Below are 16,966 nucleotides of genomic sequence, written 5' to 3' on the forward strand. Positions count from 1 at the left end.
TCAGGTTGTCACCTGAGGAATGCACTCAAGACGTGCTAAAGAGGTCTCGGGTGCAGATCACCCATTGACTTTCAATGACCTGTAGGCACTTTCGAAAATGTGACCCGGTAAATTTTTCAAAAATAACATAGTAATTCAAGAGTTTTAGTCAAGTTTCTAGTGTTATGTGTAAGGTGAATTTTCACACATCACTACTATTGCTAGCCACATATATTAACTGTAAAGATAAAAGATTAATGCATTGAATACTAGGTTGCACAATTTGCTGTAGCAATCTTAACTGTCAGCCAATACATTTTTGTGAGTAGGAATAAATGGAAGCTGTAGTCTCCAGGGCTTTTAAACCAACAGCTTTCATGACAACACATTTGCTTTATTTAGGATAATTGGCATTAAGTGCCTAGGACAAATTAGAAAAATAACAACAGTGCTTATTAAGATAAATTAATTCATCTACACAGGCTGAAGAAGGAGAGCTGGGAAATTCTCTGTGCAGGAGATACCAGTTGAGACAATCTCTCTTTGAACTAAACTTGGAGAAATCGTCAGCAAGACTATAAACATGCAAGCATCCATTTTTTAAAAACTGGTCAATCAGTGATCCTGAAGCCAGCAAACTGTTACTTAGCAACTACCCAGAGCTGATTAACCCTTTCGTGAGTACCATGTATGCCACACAATTAAACAGAATGAAATACAGAATTTCAAAAATATCAGCCCACTGTTTGTAATGATCTGGATGGAGCATGAATTCTGACTCTTAGGCCTTGTTTACACTACCAGGGTAAGTCAACCTAAGTTACGCTACTCCAGCTCTGTAAATAATGTAACTGGAGTCAACGTAGCTTCGGTCGACTCACTGCAGTGTCTACACCGTACTGCATCGATGGGAGATGCTCTCCAGTCGACTTCCCTTACTCCTCTCATTCCGGTGCAGTACCGGAGTTAACCGGAGAGTGCTCTGCGGTCAATTTAGCAGGTGTTCCCTAGACCTGCTAAATTGACCTCTGTTGCATCGATCACAGCAGCGTCGATCTCCAGTAAGTGTAGACATGGCCTTACTGTAAAAGAGTATGGCATGACAGAAGTAAATTAATTTAGTGCTGTCATCAGCAGTCAGATTTTTCCCAGTGCGTCAGCCTTTGTCAGAAAAGGATCAATAGATGCACCAAAGCTACTAGTGAAAAGGAATTAGAATTCATTTGCTGTCAGCTTTCAGCATTTACTCACATCCAGGAGGACCGTTATTTCTATATTACACGCAAACGCAGGGATTTATGATATAAGCCTTCTAATTTAGCTTTTTCAGTAAAAAGGAAAAATGTCAAGTGTTTCTGAAGGGTGCAGCTGCTGTGACACCTGTTATGAGGGGATTGGGGGAGGGGAATGCTGATTTTTAAACTCAAAGTGCCAGCCAGCGAGTAGGGAGCCATTGCATAGCAGCAAGAAGGGTGGGGTAGAGTGGATGGGCCAGAAAAGCTGAATAAGACAAAGCAAAAATGTGTGGAGGACAAATGGTAACAGGAGAAGAACACCTGATAAACTGTGCTGGAAGAATGGGAAACACGATATATTTATAGGAATAATTCGAGGAAGGCTAGAACCCCTTGCTATATTTATATACTGCAATACACAGCTGAGGCCCTATTCCTAAAGATGTGTTAGTGAGTAATCTAGATTTCATCGTTTGGAACAGAGGTTCCTAAGCACTGGTACCTCTTCACTAGGTATTTAATAGCAAATTGGCCTCAATTCTTGGTTTCACCATTCCAGTGCTTGGGATAGGAACATGGTGTCTGTGTGTGTCGAAGAGGAGGAGGGAGAGGCAATGATGGCTTTAAGCCATTGAGCTACCTGTATCTGTGCTCCCCAGAATCTGGGACAGACTTAGGGCTACTCTAATTCTATGCTCTGCTACCATGGGCCCCTGGAAAACAGAGAACGGCAGAGTGCTCTGGCCAAATCCCTGCTTTCTTCCAGCTCCTTCCCGTATCTCCCGCACCCCACTCCTGTCATATCTCTGATCTGGAAGGTTGAGAGCAGGGCTGGAGTAAGAAATGTTAAGTCAGCTCTTCTTCAGCCAAAAAGGCAAGGATAAAGCTTCCAGAGGGGCCTTAGTGTAACTGAGAATTGAGCCCATTATTTCTCCAATTAACTACCAGGATCTGAGTTCAAGATTCTGTTTCTCTCTCAACAGTTAATGATACCACTGAAAGCAGGGCAGGGAATGGTATGCTCTGAACTATTTTAGGTGTTAGGATATCCTATGTGATTCTTAGATTATGATTCAGCATCGCCTCCCATTCAACCAGGGAGGGAGAGAGCCGCAGCCACAACCCAGAGCACTACAGTCTCAAATGACTTCATTATTCAAATCCTGCAAAGATGTCTCCCTTAGCACAGGCAGGGAAAAAGAGAGTCCAATATGGTTGTCTTGATCAGCTTTTACATGCTAAATATTTTATTCTTTCAAAGAAAGGTTGAAGCCATCATTCATCACCAAGAGCAGGAAAGGGCAAAAGATTAAATAAAAACCCCTCAATCTTTATATTTAATCTTTAAAAATCTGCTAGTTTCACATCCTAGGCCTTCACATGTTGAACCTGTTTTTTTTAGTTATTTATTGCTTGTTTTCTTTTTTGCCAGTTAGCTACCACAGTAAAAGGCACCATAGAACCTTGAGATATAATAGTTATGGCAAAGGAGAGTGTGGTTTAAGTTTTTCTAAGGCTCACATTATCCTAAGGGATCAATACTGGTGTAAGTGTTTGCCCTGTGAATTTCCATGCAGGATTAGGCCCTAAAGTTGCAAGAGCACTTCTGTATAAGCCACCGTTTTAAGCAGCTCATAACTTTCCATATATGTGATTTTATATTTGTGTATAGACTTTTTTGAATGATGCCTTATAAAATGACAATCAGTAACCAAAGTAGCCCTAAATGGAAGGCAGAATAAATGTAAGTAGGGCTGGCATTTTGTCTCTAGCATTGTAGGTATGACTCTTTTTGGCCTTGTATGCAAATACTATTAATAGCAATATTCACATCTTTCATCAAAGCACTATATAAAATATTAAGGTCCCAACTGAGCAAGGTACTTCTGAGTGCATAAATAACTAAGCTTCACTGCACTCCTTAGAAGAGGTAAATTCTGCACAGAAATTAAAGAGATCGATTGTAAGCTCATTTGGACAGAAGGCATTTTTAGTGACTATACAACACTATGTATACTTATAGCTACTCATTAATAATATAAATATTATTTTACTTTTGCATTGGGGTTAACTGCAGCATGGCCAGGTTAGGGACCCAATCCCACAAAGTGATGAGAGGGTCCTTGACTCTGACTAAAGTGTCATTGGGAGTTGCAGACACTCTGTACCTCGTAGGATGATGCTGTAAGTCACAAAGCAAGTCCGTGTCTGAGCTAAGAAGAGAACTAAGGCCTGGTCCCCACTAACGCCCCACTTCGGACTAAGGTACGCAAATTCAGCTATGTTAATAACGTAGCTGAATTCGAAGTACCTTAGTCCGCACTTACCGCGGGTCCAGACGCGGCAGGGAGGCTCCCCTGTCGATGCCGCGTACTCCTCTCGCCGAGCTGGAGTACTGGCATCGACGGCGAGCACTTCTGGGATCGATTTATCGCGTCTAAACCAGACGCGATAAATCGATCCCAGAACATTGATTGCCTGCTGACGGACCCTCCGGTAAGTGTAGACGTACCCCAAGGAACTATGACACCAAATCCCCTGTCCTAACCACTAGATGACATCCCCTTCACTTTAAGTTGATATTGGTGTATGTAGATGACTAGTGTTCCTTCTACTGGCCTAAAACTTATTTAATAAAGAGTTAAATTTTATGGCATAGTCCATCCCACCCTTCTTTCCCCCTGCCCCACTCAAACCATAGTCATATCATTTATTTAAATTAGAGCATATTGGGCATGCATCTAAATGTGCAGGTGTCGTTTTACATTCAGCCATGTAGAGAAGCAGGTTGTTTTTTCTAATCTTGGCAAAAGGCCATTTTTAAATCAAAACAATTTTGTTATCTTATGAAAATTGAGGCACTTGCAAGAATATATTCCTTGCTTTGTTTGGGTATTTTTATGGGTCTGGGGCCAAAAGAAGGCAAGAGAGATCAAGAGGGAGAAAGGTTCAGGTCTTACAGTTCTGAACGTTATGAATGAATTTGGGCAATACACTGCCACAATTTTACTACAAGAATCTAGCTTCTGTTGCTTAACAACAACATGGAGACTTTATGGAGGTAAGAAGAGTACAAAGGAGTCGACATATTAAGATGTAGTTACAGTAATCAGAATGAACACCCTGTGGACAGAAATCCTACTGAGACAGGGTTTCTGCCCACTTGAGGTGAATATTGGTATAAATTACACAGTTGCAAATTCAGACAGTATGACTTGCTCATGGATAACTGACATCCACACTACATGCATTCCTGGCTGCATAACAGGCAACCCGCACAGGACTCACTTTTAATGCCATGGGCCAAACTGAAGTCACCTGCTTTTTCCATATTAAGGGAGACAATTGTTTAGCTACTGGTGAATCCATCATTAAACAACACAATGCCACTCCCATGCGAGGCTGTTAGAGCAATTTACAAGCATTAATTGAAGATCCATTTGAAGATAGTTGAAGGGAAGTACAGACAGATTAAGGTGAATATTTCCTCCCTAGCTTCCAGCCCAGGTAGATTAGCTGGACACGGGAGTTCTCTACAAGTGAATTCTGGGATTGCCTATACTGTGAAGTGGCAGCAGAGTCAATACAAGGAAGCTATGCCATCTAGGGTTACCAGACAGCAAGTGTTAAAAATCGGGACAGGGGGTGGAGGGTAATAGAAGCCTATATAAGAAAAAGACCCCAAAATTGGGACTGTCTCTATAAAACCTAATGTCATCCTAAAGGCTTACAAACACAGGGAAGAGAGGAAGACTGGAGGAACCACTGAGTGGCAATCATTTGGGCCAGACTCCCCACCTTACCCTCCAACTAGGGTTGCCAGGTGTCCAGTTTTTGACTGGAATGTCTGGTTGAAAAGAGACCCTGGCAGCTCCGGTCAGAACAGCTGACCGGGCCACTAAAAGTCTGGTTGGCCGCATTACCTCCAACTTCAGTGAGTACAACAGCACAAAGAGCCTCTCTCCCTTCTCCATAGCTGCACTCTGCCTTGGCGGGAGAGGGAGGATCTCTTGAGTGGCAACCCCACACCGCCCCTGCAGCAAGAGAAACTTCTGCACCTATGGAGGACAGGGCTGCATTTGGTGTTAGAAGACTTATTCAGGGCCATATGGGGAACCAATGGCAAAGCCAGGTCTAGAAGCCCCAGCATGCAGATCCCAGGCCCAATCTCTAAACATGAGACCATATCCCTACAACAACTTTAAACCAACACAAAGAATTTAAAGAATTCAGAGCATTAATGAATGTGGTCATGTATGTATAAGGCATCAATATCTTCATACTAAGGCATGTGTCTCATGGGTTCCCCTATTTGTGGTAAAATACTAATCCAAGTATAGAGATGAATGTCTTTACATGAGAACAAATTGAGCTGGTGCACTTTCCAAAAGCAAGAATTCATTGTCTATTACTCAAATTTAAAAACAACAACAACAATGAACAGTCCAGGACATCACATCCCCCTCCTGCACCAGGCAAAGTTGAATGATAATTGTGTCCCCATTACATTGGTCATGTGTTTAGGAACAGGCAATCTTTCATGCATGGTACTGTATTTTTCTCATTAATAAAAAGCTCTGAGCAAAGAAATACATTTAAAATGCAATTTCTGATCATTTACAATAATTCCATCGTGATTGTTAAGAGACTCAACTATGGTACAGGATATGTGGGTCCCTATATTCCCTCTAAGCTGCGCAGCCGCCTATTAAGCCATGCACAGGGGCTCAGGGCTGCGGCGGGGAGAGATGCCTCTCCCCCAGCATGGACCTGCCCTGGACTTGCTGCGGCCAGGGGAGAGGCACCTCTGCCCTAGCCCTGAGCCCCCTCCCACACTCCAAACCCCTCGGCCCCATCCTCACCACATGAATTTTGTTATGTGCACTAATATGAAGGTGATGAGTCACACATCCCTGACAAGCGTTTGTCCAACCTGTTCTTAAAAATGATGGAGATTCCTCCCTTAGAAGCCTGTTCCAGAAGTTAGCGATGCTCTCTACCTACCTTTGGAGTGTCTGGTGTAGGTGGTGCTCAACTGTAATCCATGGAGCACTTGCTGGTGGTCCTTGGCCAGAGGGTCATAAAGTTATAGTCAGAAATTTTTTCCTAATATCTAACCTAAATCTCCCTTGCTGCAGATGAAGGCCATTATTTCTGTGGACATGGAGAACAACTGATCACCATACTCTTTATAACTGCCCTTAACATATTTGAAGACTCTTATCAGGTCCACCCTTAGACTCAAGACTAAACATGGCCAGGTTTTTTTAACCTTGCCTCATTGGTCAGGTTTTCTGTCCTTTTTATAATTTTTGTTGCTCTCCTCTGGACTCTCTCCAATTTGTCCATGTCTTTCTTAAAGTGTAGTGCCCAGAATTGGATGCAATTCTCCAGCTGTGACATTACCATTGCCAAGTAGAGCAGGACAATTACTTCCCATGTTAATACACCCCAGAATGATATTAGCCTTTTTTTGCATCTGCATCAAAATGTTAACTTGTATACATTTTCTGATCCGCTGTAACTTCCAGTTCCTTGTCAGCAGTACTACCACCTAGCCAGTTATTCCCAATTGCCAGGGCCGGCTCCAGGCACCAGCCGACCAAGCACGAGCTTGGGGCAGCACCTTATAAGGGGCGGCCAATGTTGGGGTGGTGGGGGGCGCTTGCGGTGTTTTTGTTTTTGTTCGCGGGGTGGCGCTCAAGGGTTTTTTTTGTTTGTTTCGGTGGCGCAGCGCTGTGGGGGGGCGGAGGTTTGGGCGGTGTGGCCCGACCCGGCCTGGTGCTCGGGGGGGCGGGGGTTTGGGTGGCCTGGTGCGGCGCCTGGGGATTTGGCCGGCGCGTCGTGGCACTGGTGGGGGGGCCGGGGGTTTGGGCGGTGCGCGGCGGCGCTCGGGGGGGGCGGGGGTTTGGGCGGCCCGGTGTGGCACTCGGGGGGGAGGTTGGGCGGCGTGGCACAGCACGCCGAGGGTTTGGGTGGCCCAGCGAGGCGCTCGGCTGGGGGCGGGGTTTTGGGCGGCCCGATGAGGCGGGGTTTGGGCGGCCCGGCGCGGCGTTCGGGGGTTTGAGCGGCCCGGCGCTCTGGGGGTTTTAGGCAACCCGGCACTCGGGGTTTGGGGAGGTTTGGGTGGCCCGGCGCGGCAATCGGCGGGGGTTTCGGCGGCGCGGCACGGGGGAGGGGGGGTCGGCAGCGGCACTCGGGGGGGGGGGTGTTACGGCAGGACCGCGCTCTTCTTTTTTGCCTGGGGCAGCAAAAAAATTAGAGCCGGCCCTGCCAATTGCATAGTTATGCATTTGATTTTTCCTTTCCTAAGTGAAGTACTTTGTCAAACCACCTTTCTCTGCCTGTTTCCCCTCCCACTCTGTCTTGTCTTGTTAGATTGTAAGATCTTTGGGCCAAGGAGTGTCTCTTGTGTTTGTACAGCACCTGACCTACTGGGATTCTGATCATAGTTGGGGTTTCCATGCACTACAATAACATAAAATAATAATTTGTATTCCTAATGGCATAACATCTTTTTCAGCATTGGAAAATTGCCTCCATAATGAGTTCAGATCTTTGGAATTACTAGCTACAATGTCTAAAAATACAGGTTTCTGTTCCACTACTATGGGGATTTTAGTCTCCAAAAAACGACTGTGGTAGCAGCTGTCTATCTACCTTTGGAGTGTCTGGTGTAGATGGTGTTCAACTGTAGTCCATGGAGTACTTGCTGGTGGTCCTTGGCCAAAGGGTCATATGATGCTGGCTCCTTCTCCTTGCTTCTACAGGCTATTTATTACAGTCATATTAAGGACAGCTAAAATGCCTGGTTAGCTTCTTAATAGTACTTTTTCCATGTAAGCAATTGTTGTAAACGCAACAGGGATGTTGTTTCTTTGGGAACGTGAGGGGAGTTGTCAAAGAGAAACCTTTAAGCTGCAATCCATACTCTGCTAAAACGTGAGAATTCCTCTCGTATAGTGCATACCTAATGGCACAATTCTGTACCATTTTTTGGTTGTTGTTGTTATTTTTTTTTTGTGAGGCCTAATGATCAGTTTATGCTCTGAAAAGTAACTATTAAAAACTCAAAAGTCAGGACATTTTGTTATGATTGCACACACAACCTTAACTCTGCACCCTGCTATTGCAGATTTAACAGTACAACTTTGAGGTCTCATAAGGCAGTTATTCGAAATGTAGTTATCTATATCACATGGCTGCAGCTGTCCACATCCATTGATACTAACTAAAGACTTGATGAGACTAATTACATGCTTAAAGTTAAAAATGTGGTTTTATATATATATATATGAAAAATGGCTGCAGCTGTCTCCTTTCCATTGATACTAACTAAAGCCTTCATGAGACTAATTACATGCTTAAAGTTGAGCATGTGCTTAAGTGCTTTGCTGGATCAGGCCCAGAGTGCTCAATATCTTGTTGGATCAAGCCTTAACTACTTACTGTAGTCAGTACTTGGGGGTATCTTAGCAATGACAAGGTCTGCACCTGTCATTCTTATGGTTTGTAAACTCTGCAAGGTGTGCTATAACCAATAATGATGATCATGTTTTCAAACTCTTTATGTCTATTTGCTCAAGGAAGGATGCTAATGGAAGGACCTGACAGTGTGAGCAAGCCGGGACTTTGGCATTTTTCTAAGTGTCACTTTTGTAATGTGCGCACTTGTCCTCCTCCCGAACAACGAAGGAATATAGTTCCATGGACTCAGATGACAGCAGTATTGTCAAAGGGAGCTCATGTCGCTGATTCCCCTTACCCCGCAGTGTACCCCACAATCTAGCATGTCGTTCTGAAAAGCAACACACTATATATGCAGAGAGATCCCTTTAAAGACAATCCAGGACCTTAATTAAACTTCCTCTTGATTTAGTGACTGGCAGGTAATAGATGTAGTGGAGATTATGTGCAGGAGGCCTTGGGAAAGCAGTACAGAAGTGTAGCATTAAGCAAGGCCCATAATTACCGGTGAAATATAGCACCTGTGACCTTCTTGACTTCTTTCCTGTAACACTTATTGCAGACTTGTAATAGGGGGCCCATTGTATTAGGGTCCCATTGCATGAGATACAGACTTCTCCAGGGAAGAGCTGAATACCTTCTGTCACTGAAGTGAATGGCATATAAAGACACTTGGCCCTGGGCCAGATTAGGCCCTTAGACTGTGGAGCAATCAGATTTCAGCAGAGATGGCTTCTAAAGAAGAAAAACAATACTCCTGGGGATCTTCCATGCCACGGAGTTACAACCTGGGGCTGTATTTTTTTCAATTTATTTCTGTGTCAGAGGATGAATGGCACAGCCAGGGTCAGAGTCCAGGTTCCTAATCCCCTGCCCTGGTTCATGTTGTAAAATTAGTGTGATAACTAAAGTGACTTTCTCAAGGTTAGACTGTGCCTCACTTTACCAGATAATTCATTCTAAAATACACCGGCAATTTAAAAATAAGTTAGTCCAATCAGATTTTGAACAGCAAGAGAGGTTTTCAGCCAGAATGGGGAAGGACAGCAGGTGTGAAATGTTCTGAGTGTAACCTGTGGAGTTGGTGGGTATGTGGTGTAGTTATCTAACAAGAAGCAAGCTAGTGAAGATGAGAGAGGCAGGTAGAGTTTAGGGGTTCTCTGAGTCAAATACTGAGACCTTGTGTTTCATCCATTGGATTGATGAGATGAGACTGCCCACAGTACATCTCTATTCTGCAAGACTGCACCTACTGGAAAATCAAATCAGAGGGAGCCAGAAGTAGAGCAAAGTTGAACCTTTGGAGTTTCTTTGAAAATTAGGCCCCTGATTTGCAAAAAATGTATTAGTGGCTATAGCTTACATTGAAGCCAATGGGAACTGGAGAGGCTGTGATGTGGGTAGGACATGATTTTCTTGCTACCAGTAGGAATTATCTAATTTTCAACTGGGGAATAACTGAATAGCTAATAACAAATAGCTGAATTTGGCTTGTAATTTTATAAAGGACTTAAACTTTGTACCTCAGTTAAATGGGTATAGATCAGGAATACATTCACTCAGGTCAATGCAGGTACTTCTGATTGACATTGGCACATATGTGAGCAGAATTTGGCCCTCTGGACAAGTACAGGAAATCCACTTGCAGTCAATCACTGTAGTCAGGTGATTTGACTGCCTGCCACTTAAATGGTCTTATTGAAGTTGTAGTAAAGAGTCATTAATCATATGCAACATCCGTGTCCAGCCAGGCAGAATACCACAAAATCTGTCAGCAGCATGAAAATAACTCTCCAAAGGCTGGAAGGGAAAAAGGAAAGGACAATATGGAGAAAAGATCATCAATCTACTGGGACAAGAACCAAAGAAGGTGTTAAAATATAAGTTTGAGCCTACAAATGTAGTTAATGAAACATAAGGACAAGATAGGACAAGAAGCAATGGGCTTAAATTGCAGCAAGGGAGGTTTAGGTTGGACATTAGGAAAAACTTCCTAACTGTTAGGGTGGTTAAGCACTGGAATAAATTACCTAGGGAGGTTGTGAAATCTCCATCATTGGAGATTTTTAAGAGCAGGTTGGACAAACATCTGTCAGGAATGGTCTAGATAATTAGTCCTGCCACGAGTGCAGGGGACTGGACTAGATGACCTCTCGAGGTCCCTTCCAGTTCTATGATTCTATAAGATACTTTGCCTATTTTAGGGCTCTATGGCTATAAACATTTTGAAGAGGGTAAACCACAAAAAGGTAATTTCAACTCAGAAAAGCTTTGAGTTCTGCATTGTCCTCGGTAGCTTGATATCTACTAATAGGTGGCTGAGGCGGGTTTCTGACATCAGCAGGGACAGGTAGAATGATTGCAGGTAAATGCTGGAAGTGCAGCTAGACATCGTACACCCACCAGTTACATGGGGCACACCATTTCTTACTACTGGGGTTTTCTGCATCACAAATATGTTGCTAGCATAACAAGGTTCAGTATTATAGTAATAGGGAATGTAAATGTTTATGCTAATAGTACTCTCCAAGATTTCAGATAGACTTCCCAGTCCCACCCTAGATGCAACAACAGGCAGTAGAAAGTTCTCATATTTTTTCAGTAAAATTGTAGGAGCAGGATTTTATAATGTCCCATGAGAATTAATGTATGATTTTATTTCATCCTGTCAGCCACCCTTTTTGAATAGCAGAAAGGAATGACGGACCAGAACAATCCTTATGATTGCTTATGGTCACCCTTTTGTTTTAGGATAAGTTATAATGTCTACTATGGTTTCCTATATGTATTACAAATTAGGCACTCTAGTTAAATATACACTTCTTTGTTTTAAGGTTTTAGTAAGTAAGAGACAGGAGCTTGTATGGTATCAATGTTAAGGAGATTAGAGGAATGTTGAGAGCCTGAAACCCCAATGTGAATTGTTTTAGTTATAAGATTTAGCAAGGCTTGCTTTACAATGTATTCTGCTAAATATACAATACTGCTGTCTGTATACCTTTGAAGGTTTCTGTAAGAGATTGTTTGTGTGAACGAGGAATGCATGCATCAGGAAAAGATAAGGTGTGAAAGCCATCACAAATGTCCAGATGGTCAAGAAAAAGTGAGAGACTTGGAAAGACCAGGAAACAATCAGAAAACATCCATTGTATCCGATGCTAAACATGTTAGCAGCATTGATGACCTCAGAAGTGAGGCAGGCACCCCCTGAAGGCGAGACAACAAATAGGAGAGAACAATGGGAAGCCCGACAATAACCATCAAACAATAACAGCAGAAAACCCCAAGATTAACACCACTTAAGGACTAATGATTACAGGATGACATTGCAAAATGCCTGGACTCAAATGGGAATTTACAACTATAAAGCTGGAGTGTTTTGCCATGGAACTCTGGGTTCAGTCCTGCAAAGCCTCGGAGCATCGGATCGCGACCGACAGAGCCCAGCTCCTCACTGATGCTCAATCTAAGTGGCCATTAGATTGACTCGAGCTAGAACAGACTGGTAACTATAAACATCAACTGGCAGGATGGTGTGTGTGTGTGTGTGTGTGTGTGTGTGTGTGTGTGTGTGTGTGTGTGTGTGTGTGTGTGTGTGTGTGTGTGTGTGTGTGTGTGTGTGTGTGTGTGTGTGACTGAAAAGCATATGCTAACTGTTGTATTCTCAATAAATGCGGTGTATTTGCCTCCTCCTGAAAAGATCCCGTGTGCTTTGTATGAGCATAACAAAATCTCAATATTTCCGATCATATCTAGTGATGGATGAAGTATGAAAACTTAGATTAGAGTAGCTGGTCCACATTCTATGTTTTGTTTTCAATTCTGTGATAATCACAAAACCAGTGTGTCGTCAGGAGAATAATGCAGAGGTGTTCTGGTAAGAGGCGTATTGTTAAGGCAATACAAACATGAAATGTCACTCTTAATAGGGTAATGCAAGAAAACTCCTTTAAAAACTGCATGTTGAAAGGAAACCATTGACAGTACTTGTTAATTTCCCTTCTGGTGTTTCATAAATAAAACGAGATTTGAGATCACATGTTCCCTGCATGTGGGCCTCTCTTATGTGTTGAGAAATCAATTCAAACTACCCTACTAAAGCACAGCCTTTCTACTGATTTTCAACATTGCCAAATTGTTTAATACAAGATGATCTAAAAGAATAAAATAAATAAGGAGAACCAGGAAACACTAAAATCATGGTAAAAAATAACCAATTTCATACTAAAAAGCAACAGAGGGTCCTGTGGCACCTTTGAGACTAACAGAAGTACTGGGAGCATAAGCTTTCGTGGGTAAGAACCTCACTTCTTCAGATGCAAGGTATGATGTCCATCCGTTTGCATTTGGAAAGGAAGATGATATCTGTCTGTATTTGTGCAAGTTTCTTCATGAGATTGATAGATTTCCATTCCATACGGCTAAATGCAGTGCCTTGCATGGTGTCAAGTATCAGAGGGGTAGCCGTGTTAGTCTGAATCTGTAAAAAGCAACAGAGGGTCCTGTGGCACCTTTGAGACTAACAGAAGTATTGGGAGCATAAGCTTTCGTGGGTAAGAACCTCAAAGAAGTGAGGTTCTTACCCACGAAAGCTTATGCTCCCAATACTTCTGTTAGTCTCAAAGGTGCCACAGGACCCTCTGTTGCTTTTTACAGATTCAGACTAACACGGCTACCCCTCTGATACAATTTCATACTTTTACTCATTTTCAGTGAGGTTAGTACTCAAGAAGGATCTGGAGAGAAAACTTCACTGCTAGAACGGTCACTATCCGAATTGGCACAGCACTGGGGACTGATTATACCAGCTTCAACACACAGCCCTATGTGTCTGTCCAGCAGGGTAATTTAGTCCCACGCTCATTCAACCGTTAATTTATATGGCAAATCTGAGGGCTAGTTATTGTAGTGCTAGTTATATGGGAGGTGCCTTCAGTCCAGTTCTCAGTAGAGAGCTCTACACATAACTGAAAACAAGCTCTTTTATCTGCTTGGCTAATGTGCAAATCAGGAGAACAAATTAACCTCTCTCCCCCTCCCATGTGCTCTTACACAATAAATACAACAACGCACAGTGGGACAGCTCAACCCCGTCACAAATCAATTGCCCCCCAACTTATCCACCACATAATGACTATAATATCAGAGTAGCATCACCCTGCCTGCCCTCAGCACTCCAGCTCCACAAATACCTGGGGAAAAAGACGGGCCTTTCAGCCTCTCCAGAGATCTAACAAATCTGGGCTCTGTGAGGCGATGAGAAGGCATGGTGCAGAGTTGAGGACCCCCACAGAGAATACTGCTGGCAGCTTCCTCCTCCTGTCTAGAGTAAAAAAGCTATAGCTCATACCCCTCCACCTACTGCAACGGTGGTATAGGGAAAGAGGCAGCCTCAGGGATAGGTATGTACCAACCCATGTAGGGTTTCAAAAGTAAAAACCAACATTCTGAATTGCATGTTGTTTAATGGAGCTGGATAGTCTCATTATCCACATAAAGGGCCTAAGATTCTCAGCTGGTGCACATTGGCATATCTCCAGTGAAGACAATGGAGCTATGCTGATTGATCCAATGGACCAGATCCTCAACCTTTTGCTACGTTGAAAATCTACAGCAGCTAACACGGGTGTGTGTGTAGGAGCATGTGTGTGTGCGTGTGCTCACCAGAGGAATTCTGTACTAGAACTGGAGTGTTTAAAGACATGGCTCCTCACAGCTAATTAAAATATTAAACACCATAAAAAACAGATGCATGTTGTTTAGGTTAATGACAACTGAAAAAATGTGGCCACCTCCTTGCTCATCCCCCTTTTCAGGTTCAACTGGGTTTAAGTAAAAAGTTACTTTACAAATAGCCCTTTGTAAAGGCATAATGATGTGTTTGCTACAGCACAGCAGTTATTGATGTAGATGTACCCACGATGAGTATCCTCAGCAAGATAATCAAAAGGAACTGAAATGTTAGACTTATGCTGAAATGTGAGGAAATCAAGTTGAGCACCTTATCTCAAAATGATGCTTGTTTCATTGCACTATGGGAATACACACATTCAGTGAAATAACCCAATCCATAGGACAGGAAAGTACCACTTAAAATTCTGTAAAAAATTCATTTTTTCTTTGTAAACTTTACCACTTACCTTTCACATTAAAGTGCTTATAGATGCCTTCAGCAGCACAGCCGCTGTCTAACTGACTATGGCCCATCATGCATCTATTTCTTGGAGTGGAGAGGATGGAAGGCGTGCACATTGCTATGCTCACAGGGTATCAAGCTGCCTGGGGCACCTGGATTTTGGGAAGGGGAGAGGTGGTTTGTGACAACTCATTTTTTTTTAAAGTAACAAGTATACAAATAAAATATTAAGTTATAATAAACTAACAAGACTTGAGCAGCTTACAATTTGCTTAAGTCAAGACAGATCTGTATTTCTCTGTATGTTTCCACACTGGCGAGTGTTGTGTGATTCTGTTTGAAGCTCCTAGGTGCTAACATAATATAAATGTTAATAATCAGAAAACAACTGAATGCACTGTTATTGTAACAACAGTCCTCCAGGGAAGGGTCTCAAATTATACTATAGATGAAAGGGGGGCAGAACATCTGAAAACACAGTAAAAGGAACAAATTAGAAGTCACTAATTAGCTAGCTCTGCTTCTCTCTTCTCAACTGATAATTTATCTAGCCAAAGATTAGATCTTTATCATTTAACTGCAGAAGCAATTGTATTAACAGGTACACACATGAAATAATGGACCTAGAATAAAGAAAAACAGTCAAGCACATCAATATTTACTTTCCATTTGACTTTTTTGGGGTGGGGGTAACGGGAGTGGAACGTCAGACAATGCAAGAAGAGCTTGTTAAATATACAAATTTCCCTTTGGCACTAGTGCTTTTGCTTGTTTTTCTATTGTTTATGTTTTCCATCACATCCATCTGTATCAGCTTGAGTCTTCAGAATGTAGTTTCTTTCAAAAAGGAAGGGAAACTAATCATTGCCAACACAGTGCACACAAATACAGTATTAGAAATCATGGCTATCATTTCTGTTCTTCATTATGAGGAAGGGGGTTATTTTTAATAGCTTTGTTTTTATTTATTTTTTAGAAAAAACATCTTTCTGGTCTCCAAATCTCTGCTGTGGCTGTTTGGTAACGTTGGTATTTTTAATGACTTAATCTGGAGAAACTGTGGCCAACTGGATTGTTACAATCATAATATTTTTAAAATCTGTATTAGTGGAGTCCATTTGGAAAAAAGTTTCCATTAATAGTATAAATCAAAAATGACGAGCATCCAGAGGACAGGGGAAATGACCCAACATACTGAAGACAAAAAAACATGCAGGAGAAAATTGCTCCAGAGAATACAGCTACTATACCGCAGGGGAGCATGAAAACAACTATCTTAGCTATTTTATAGGGAAAATTTTATTTAATGGCTATAGTGCTGTTATTCAGTCAAATAAATATTTTTCTTTAGGTCAAGTTGGAATTCAGATGCGTATTATCTGGCAGTAATTTGAACCTGCCTTTGATTATCCCTTCAAAAATGGCCTCTGATTTTCTTCAGCCAGTCAGAGTCAAAATTGAAGCGGTGTTGGTTCTGGCCCTGTTGCAAAATGTTTAAGGTGATATTGCTGAAATGAGCTGCAAAAACAAATATTCTCCTTTACGGGCCTGATTTTATTGTCACATTTTCCTTGTAGCGTCTCATTTACACGGGTGTAAATCAGTAGTAACTTCGCTGAAGTCAATAAAGAGAATCAGGCTTCAAAGGTATATTGACTGTTGAAGACAAAATAAAGACAAATAATTTGGAAAAAGAAATCTTTTTACTGGCAGTAAATGTATCTATTAAATCCGAGATGGCCATTTTCTTCTTTGGAATATAAAGTTATATTGCTGAGAGTGCCCAGGAGGAATAAGTTTGCCCACCATATTTCCAGAACTTCATATGTTCTCCTTAAACAGTTGCTAGGGTATTTTTACACCTAGGTCATCCCCAATTTAAAACATGGCTTTCTTCTGTGGAGGCTAATGACTTTTGGTCAATATCCTATGATGGCTGGACAGCAGCTTTCGTGGGTTTGGAGATGGGGATAGCTGTGAGCTAGGCTCAGACCTCTGGCAACAAGAATGCACTGCCATTTATGATTGTCAACTGGGTTAATCTCAACAGAGAAGGCAGGAGCTCAACAGACTCAAAGTGTCTCTCTCTCTCCATCATAACTTAGTAGAACCTCCACTAGGACTAAGGACTAAGGCATTTGTGGACAGT

Source organism: Malaclemys terrapin, chromosome 2 (genome assembly GCF_027887155.1).
Source record: "Malaclemys terrapin pileata isolate rMalTer1 chromosome 2, rMalTer1.hap1, whole genome shotgun sequence".
In the NCBI taxonomy this organism is placed as follows: domain Eukaryota; kingdom Metazoa; phylum Chordata; order Testudines; family Emydidae; genus Malaclemys; species Malaclemys terrapin.